Genomic DNA, 8,606 nt, shown 5'->3' with positions numbered 1-8,606 from the left:
GTTACTACTGTAATCATTATATGTTGTTACTACTGTATGATGCTGAGAGAATGGAGGCTACTGAAGGGAGCAGGGCTCATAATAATGGAGACTACTGAAGGGAGCAGGGCTCATAATAATGGAGACTACTGAAGGGAGCAGGGCTCATAATAATGGAGGCTACTGAAGGGAGCAGGGCTCATAATAATGGAGACTACTGAAGGGAGCAGGGCTCATAATAATGGAGACTACTGAAGGGAGCAGGGCTCATAATAATGGAGGCTACTGAAGGGAGCAGGGCTCATAATAATGGAGGCTACTGAAGGGAGCAGGGCTCATAATAATGGAGGCTACTGAAGGGAGCAGGGCTCATAATAATGGAGACTACTGAAGGGAGCAGGGCTCATAATAATGGAGACTACTGAAGGGAGCAGGGCTCATAATAATGGAGGCTACTGAAGGGAGCAGGGCTCATAATAATGGAGGCTACTGAAGGGAGACGTGTCATAATAATGGAGACTACTGAAGGGAGACGTGTCATAATAATGGAGACTACTGAAGGGAGACGTGTCATAATAATGGAGACTACTGAAGGGAGCAGGGCTCATAATAATGGAGGCTACTGAAGGAGCAGGGCTCATAATAATGGAGACTACTGAAGGGAGACGTGTCATAATAATGGAGACTACTGAAGGGAGACGTGTCATAATAATGGAGACTACTGAAGGGAGACGTGTCATAATAATGGAGACTACTGAAGGGAGCAGGGCTCATAATAATGGAGGCTACTGAAGGGAGCAGGGCTCATAATAATGGAGGCTACTGAAGGGAGCAGGGCTCATAATGGAGACTACTGAAGGGAGCAGGGCTCATAATAATGGAGACTACTGAAGGGAGCAGGGCTCATAATAATGGAGACTACTGAAGGGAGCAGGGCTCAATAATGGAGACTACTGAAGGAAGCAGGGCTCATAATAATGGAGACTACTGAAGGGAGCAGGGCTCATAATAATGGAGACTACTGAAGGGAGCAGGGCTCATAATAATGGAGACTACTGAAGGGAGCAGGGCTCATAATAATGGAGACTACTGAAGGGAGCAGGGCTCATAATAATGGAGACTACTGAAGGGAGCAGGGCTCATAATAATGGAGGCTACTGAAGGGAGCAGGGCTCATAATGGAGACTACTGAAGGGAGCAGGGCTCATAATGGAGGCTACTGAAGGGAGCAGGGCTCATAATAATGGAGGCTACTGAAGGGAGCAGGGCTCATAATAATGGAGACTACTGAAGGGAGCAGGGCTCATAATAATGGAGGCTACTGAAGGGAGACGTGTCATAATAATGGAGGCTACTGAAGGGAGCAGGGCTCATAATAATGGAGACTACTGAAGGGAGCAGGGCTCATAATAATGGAGGCTACTGAAGGGAGCAGGGCTCATAATAATGGAGACTACTGAAGGGAGCAGGGCTCATAATAATGGAGACTACTGAAGGGAGCACGGCTCATAATAATGGAGACTACTGAAGGGAGCAGGGCTCATAATAATGGAGACTACTGAAGGGAGACGTGTCATAATAATGGAGACTACTGAAGGGAGCACGGCTCATAATAATGGAGACTACTGAAGGGAGCACGGCTCATAATAATGGAGACTACTGAAGGGAGCATGGCTCATAATAATGGAGGCTACTGAAGGGAGCAGGGCTCATAATAATGGAGGCTACTGAAGGGAGCAGGGCTCATAATAATGGAGGCTACTGAAGGGAGCAGGGCTCATAATAATGGAGGCTACTGAAGGGAGCAGGGCTCATAATAATGGAGACTACTGAAGGGAGCAGGGCTCATAATAATGGAGACTACTGAAGGGAGCAGGGCTCATAATAATGGAGACTACTGAAGGGAGACGTGTCATAATAATGGAGACTACTGAAGGGAGCAGGGCTCATAGTAATGGAGACTACTGAAGGGAGCAGGGCTCATAGTAATGGAGACTACTGAAGGGAGCAGGGCTCATAATAATGGAGACTACTGAAGGGAGCAGGGCTCATAATAATGGAGACTACTGAAGGGAGCAGGGCTCATAATAATGGAGACTACTGAAGGGAGCAGGGCTCATAATAATGGAGGCTACTGAAGGGAGCAGGGCTCATAATAATGGAGACTACTGAAGGGAGCAGGGCTCATAATAATGGAGGCTACTGAAGGGAGCAGGGCTCATAATGGAGGCTACTGAAGGGAGCAGGGCTCCTAATAATGGAGGCTACTGAAGGGAGCAGGGCTCATAATAATGGAGACTACTGAAGGGAGCAGGGCTCATAATAATGGAGACTACTGAAGGGAGCAGGGCTCATAATAATGGAGGCTACTGAAGGGAGCAGGGCTCATAATAATGGAGGTTACTGAAGGGAGCAGGGCTCATAATAATGGAGACTACTGAAGGGAGACGTGTCATAATAATGGAGACTACTGAAGGGAGCAGGGCTCATAATAATGGAGGCTACTGAAGGGAGCAGGGCTCATAATAATGGAGACTACTGAAGGGAGACGGGCTCATAATAATGGAGACTACTGAAGGGAGACGGGCTCATAATAATGGAGACTACTGAAGGGAGACGTGTCATAATAATGGAGACTACTGAAGGGAGACGTGTCATAATAATGGAGACTACTGAAGGGAGCAGGGCTCATAATAATGGAGACTACTGAAGGGAGCAGGGCTCATAATAATGGAGACTACTGAAGGGAGCAGGGCTCATAATAATGGAGGCTACTGAAGGGAGCAGGGCTCATAATAATGGAGACTACTGAAGGGAGCAGGGCTCATAATAATGGAGACTACTGAAGGGAGCAGGGCTCATAATAATGGAGACTACTGAAGGGAGCAGGGCTCATAATAATGGAGACTACTGAAGGGAGCAGGGCTCATAATAATGGAGGCTACTGAAGGGAGCAGGGCTCATAATAATGGAGGCTACTGAAGGGAGCAGGGCTCATAATAATGGAGACTACTGAAGGGAGCAGGGCTCATAATAATGGAGACTACTGAAGGGAGCAGGGCTCATAATAATGGAGACTACTGAAGGGAGCAGGGCTCATAATAATGGAGACTACTGAAGGGAGCAGGGCTCATAATAATGGAGACTACTGAAGGGAGCACGGCTCATAATAATGGAGACTACTGAAGGGAGCAGGGCTCATAATAATGGAGACTACTGAAGGGAGCAGGGCTCATAATAATGGAGACTACTGAAGGGAGCAGGGCTCATAATAATGGCTGGACCGGAGTGAATGGAATGGCATCAAACTCTCCAAAGGGTCTTAAATGTAATTTTCTGTAAGGAAAATTCACAGAGAAGATTTGGCCACTTTCAAATTTTATTGAATAAAATATCAAATTCCTTTTGGAATAATCCTTAACCCAAAAGCATTATAACAAAGTACACAATTAAACAAAACAATGGGTAAGGAATGTACTTATCTCCATTCCCCATAGAGATAGAACAGACACAAAGCAGGTGGGGGCAGCAGAACAAAAAGGGAGGCAATGTAGCCTAGCGATTAAAGACTAGCGCCAGTAACCGAAAGGTCGCTAGTTCGATTCACAGAGCCGACAAGGTGAAACATCTGATGTCCTGTCCGCCTGACTTAACCCTAAGTGCTCCTGTAAGTCGCGCTGCATAACAGCATCTGCTAATTTACTCAAATGTCAAATAATAATAAGCATTTAGTATCCAGTTTGTAAACAGCATTCAGCAGTTTAACACATGTATAGAATTCAAACGCAGCATGGTATGGTGAGGTGGTAGAAGCAGCAGCAGAGAGGAAGTGTATGGTCAAGCAGCAGCAGAGAGGAAGTGTATGGTCAAGCAGCAGCAGAGAGGAAGTGTATGGTCAAGCAGCAGCAGAGAGGAAGTGTATGGTCAAGCAGCAGCAGAGAGGAAGTGTATGGTCAAGCAGCAGCAGAGAGGAAGTGTATGGTCAAGCAGCAGCAGAGAGGAAGTGTATGGTCAAGCAGCAGCAGAGAGGAAGTGTATGGTCAAGCAGCAGCAGAGAGGAAGTGTATGGTCAAGCAGCAGCAGAGAGGAAGTGTATGGTCAAGCAGCTGCAGAGAGGAAGTGTATGGTCAAGCAGCAGCAGAGAGGAAGTGTATGGTCAAGCAGCAGCAGAGAGGAAGTGTATGGTCAAGCAGCAGCAGAGAGGAAGTGTTATGGTCAAGCAGCAGCAGAGAGGAAGTGTTATGGTCAAGCAGCAGCAGAGAGGAAGTGTTATGGTCAAGTAGAAGCAGAGAGGAAGTGTTATGGTCAAGCAGAAGCAGAGAGGAAGTGTATGGTCAAGCAGAAGCAGAGAGGAAGTGTATGGTCAAGCAGAAGCAGAGAGGAAGTGTATGGTCAAGCAGCAGAGAGGAAGTGTATGGTCAAGCAGCAGAGAGGAAGTGTATGGTCAAGCAGCAGAGAGGAAGTGTATGGTCAAGCAGCAGAGAGGAAGTGTATGGTCAAGCAGCAGAGAGGAAGTGTATGGTCAAGCAGCAGAGAGGAGGTGCTCTTAAATGCCTCAGGAATCCTTTTTCATTGTGTCCAAAGGTTCTAAGAAGAGGAAGTGGAGTGAGGAGGAGAAAAAGGCCGTGGGAAAAACGGATTAAATTCATCCAGTCTGGAGCCACTCCAGGGAAAGCAGACTTCTGCATGTACCAAGGCAGCGCTACAAACCCTCGGAGAGGGATTTAGCATTGAACTGACAAAAATGCTGTTATAGAAACCATTTCCTTCGTAGGTGACGTCAGAGGTCACCATCTGATAGACGAGTTTCCCACTAGTAATACCAGCTGGAGGGCCATTCAAGTGGATTTTTCCCAGTCTTATATAGTAAATTCCCACTTCCCACTTGGTAACAAATACACCATGACACTGCTTCCTTCATGATGTGTACTTGTGACTGTCATAAAGGAGGCTTGTCCGTAGCACGGTACATCTCCCTGGGTAATATGAAAGCCTTGCCCCCACTAAGCCATTCCTTCTAAATCATTTCCCAGTGTGCCTTGCCTTTTCTAGTGAATGACAACATAACCACTCATGACTATTTGTTAGTGACAGAGACATGGTTGTTGAATTTAGTCCTGTGGCCTTAAGGGGCTACGGGTTCCAAACTAGGAACACCGCCCCCCCCCCCCCCATTCAGCCCAAACGGTGGTGCAGGGAAAGCAAAAATATTCTTAAAAATATTTAACCTCCACACATTAACAAGTCCAATAGCTTAAATGGAAGATAAACACCTTGTTCATCTACCCAGCATGTCAGAATTTTTAAATGTTTTACAGCGAAAACATAGCACATATTTATGTTAAACCACCACTAGGAAAACATACAATATGTAGCCACATGGCTATGCAAAATAGCACAATCACAAGCGCAGGATTAAAAGAAAAATAATTCACTAACCTTTTGAAAATCTTCATCAGATGACAATAATAGCACATGTTACACAGTACATTTATGTTTTTTTCAATAATATGCAATTTATATCCATAAATCTCCATTTACATTGAGCCATGTTCAAAAAATGCAGCAGAAATGACAGGAGGAATTATAAATATCTCCGGCAGCTAACGCCAGATAACAGCAATAAACATCATAAACTTTGACTAAATATACATGTTCTACATATATTTAGAAAGATACACTTCTTAATGCAAACGCTGTGTTACATTTATTTTTAACATTACAGAATTCGTTCACTATTCAATAATCTGAGACAGCGCTCAGCCATTAGCATTATTTCTCTACTATGTTGGATTCGACAAAAATACAATTTTATAACATAAATATTCCCTTACCTTTGATGGTCTTCGACGAGAATGTCGTGGAAGGAGTTATACTTACCTAATATAACGTTTGGTTGCTGTTGGTGTGTCTTTGTATTAGCAAACGCTAAAATCTTCAGGTGAATTACCCCAAAAAGGACTTCTGATCACGAAAATTGCGCATCAAAACTTCAAATTTACATATTATATGTCGACTAAACTGGTCAAACTAAGTGCAGAATCAAGCTTTAGGATGTTTTTAACGTACAAAACAATTGGCGATTAAATCAAACATAACGAACTCTCTTCAGGCAGGCTGGGAAAAAAAGACCCTTTTCACAGAGCGCGCACCTGAAAACTCGTGACACCTCAGTATTTTGCCCGCCAAGCAGTCAAAGCTCGTGCTATTTTCTCCGTTCCACATCTCATTGAAAGACGAGAGCGCGCTGAAGAAATAGAAACTGTTCCGAGATCCATAGCTGGTTGGGAAGGGTGGGGGCGATGACGTCAAAGTTCGAGCAACTTTCTTAGGAGAGAGAGAGAGTTTGGGAGAATGGCTGCCCTGTGAGTTCTGCTTTACATACAGACATAATTCGAACGGTTTTAGAAGCTTTAGAGTGTTTTCTATTCAATAATAATTATTATATGCATATATTAGCAATTTTTGACAGTTTTTTTTAAGTTTACTTTGTGCAAACAATTCATCTAAAGGGGGCTGTATTTCCCTTAGCCCCATCAGGTTTTAACCAAGTTCATTCCTAGGCGAATATTATCATCATAAAGCCTATCATCGTAAAGTCTTTGACAATGCATTACATCTCTGAAGGTACATTGTGTATTTTTCATATTTGTGTACTCCAGGGAACTATACGAGCTTCAATGCCATACAACTCTCCTTCCGTGGCCTCCAATTGCTCTTAAATACAAGTAAAACTAAATGCCTGCACCTGCCCACCCGTCCAGCATCATTACTCTGGACGGTTCTGACTTAGAATACGTGGACAACTACAAATATCTAGGTGTCTGATTAGACTGTAAACTCTCCTTCCAGACCCACATCAAACATCTCCAATCCAAAATTAAATCTAGAATCGGCTTCCTATTTCGCAACAAAGCATCCTTCACTCATGCTGCCAAACATACCCTTGTAAAACTGACCATCCTAACCCAAAACTAACCCTAACCCTAACCCTAACCCTAACCCTAACCCTAACCCTAACTGGTTCTCTAGTCAATTGGTAGGAATGTCTCATCCTATATTCAGGAAGGGCCTTTTCCCTTTATTCAGATGACACCTGCTCCCTTTCGGTTGTTTGAAAAGGAAATCATCTCCAAAATAGCTTTATTTTTTAAACAAACCTTAGAAAGATGGTTGCAATTTCAGTTTAATCCACCTGAAAAGACAGAACAAATAATTCAACAAATATTGTGGTTAAATTCAAATATACTAATTGATTTAAAAAAAAACTGTATTTATCGAAGAAATGTTTAAAAAAGGTATACATTTAGTCAATGATATCATAAATAGGACTGGTGGAGTTATGTCACACATGCAGCTAACACAGACATATGGAAATGTCTGCTCTACCCAAAATTACAACCAATTAAATGCAGCATTACCACAAAAATGGAAGAGGCAAGTAGAAGGGGAAAAAGTAAGGAACTTGTATGTCGGCCCTGTATTAAAGAACATAAATGGTTAAAGAAAAGTGTGATAAATAAAAACATATACCGATTTCATTTAAGGACCAAACCAAAAAACTGACAGCTGTGCCATATAAATAGCAAAATAGTTGGGAAGAGATTTGATGTACCCATTCAATGTACCCATTCCATGGCACATGGTTCATGAATTGATACGCAAAACAACGCCGGATTCAAAACGTCACATTTTTCAATCTAAATTACTATACAAAATTCTTCAACTAATATAATGTTATATTTATATGAGGGATACAATCTTCCCAGCTCTGCAGATTCTGCTGTGAGGAGGCAGAGTCATTAGATCATTTATTTTGGTATTGTCCATATGTAGCTCGTTTTTGGTCACATGTCCAGGATTGGCTGAAGAATTGCAACATTTGCCTAGAACTAACACTACAGATAGCAATACTGGGTGATTTGAAAAGCCATAATCAATCATCAATATAATAATTATTTTAGCAAAAATGTTTATTTTTAATTTACAATCTGTAGAAGCTATAAGAATAGGAAGGTTCAATTATTTTGTGAAGCATCACAGCACAGATGAATAATATATGGCAAGTAGAAATCCGAAATGGATGATGTTGAGAGAGAGATGGGAGTGGTTGAATGGAGCTGAAGGGTGGGACTAATAACAAGATAACCCATGTAAAGCATACGGGATCTGTAAAATGTATATAGGTTCGGAGCTTTTGTGAAATAGCACAGTTACAAATAGAAATCAAACTAGACATCAGAAATAGAGGAAGGACAAAGAACAAACAAGAGAGAACTATTGTAAAGTAGACTGTGTCTGTAGAGTGTGTATAAGATGTATGGATTGAAGGTAGAAGCAGAAGTGTTTATTAGTTTACTCCAATTGGGGGATCGGTCGTAGGGTTTGTGGGGAATAATAATAAAGGTATATTCTTTAAAAAAGTATGTCTGTCTACATAGGTATGTGTATGTATATATGTGTATATGTATGTCTACATAGGTATGTGTATGTATATATGTGTATATGTCTGTCTACATAGGTATGTGTATGTGTATATGTCTGTCTACATAGGTATGTGTATGTATATATGTGTATATGTCTGTCTACATAGGTATGTGTATGTATATATGTGTATATGTCTGTCT

This window comes from Oncorhynchus masou, unplaced genomic scaffold (genome assembly GCF_036934945.1).
Source record: "Oncorhynchus masou masou isolate Uvic2021 unplaced genomic scaffold, UVic_Omas_1.1 unplaced_scaffold_560, whole genome shotgun sequence".
In the NCBI taxonomy this organism is placed as follows: domain Eukaryota; kingdom Metazoa; phylum Chordata; class Actinopteri; order Salmoniformes; family Salmonidae; genus Oncorhynchus; species Oncorhynchus masou.
Note: the sequence above shows the minus strand (reverse complement) of the source record.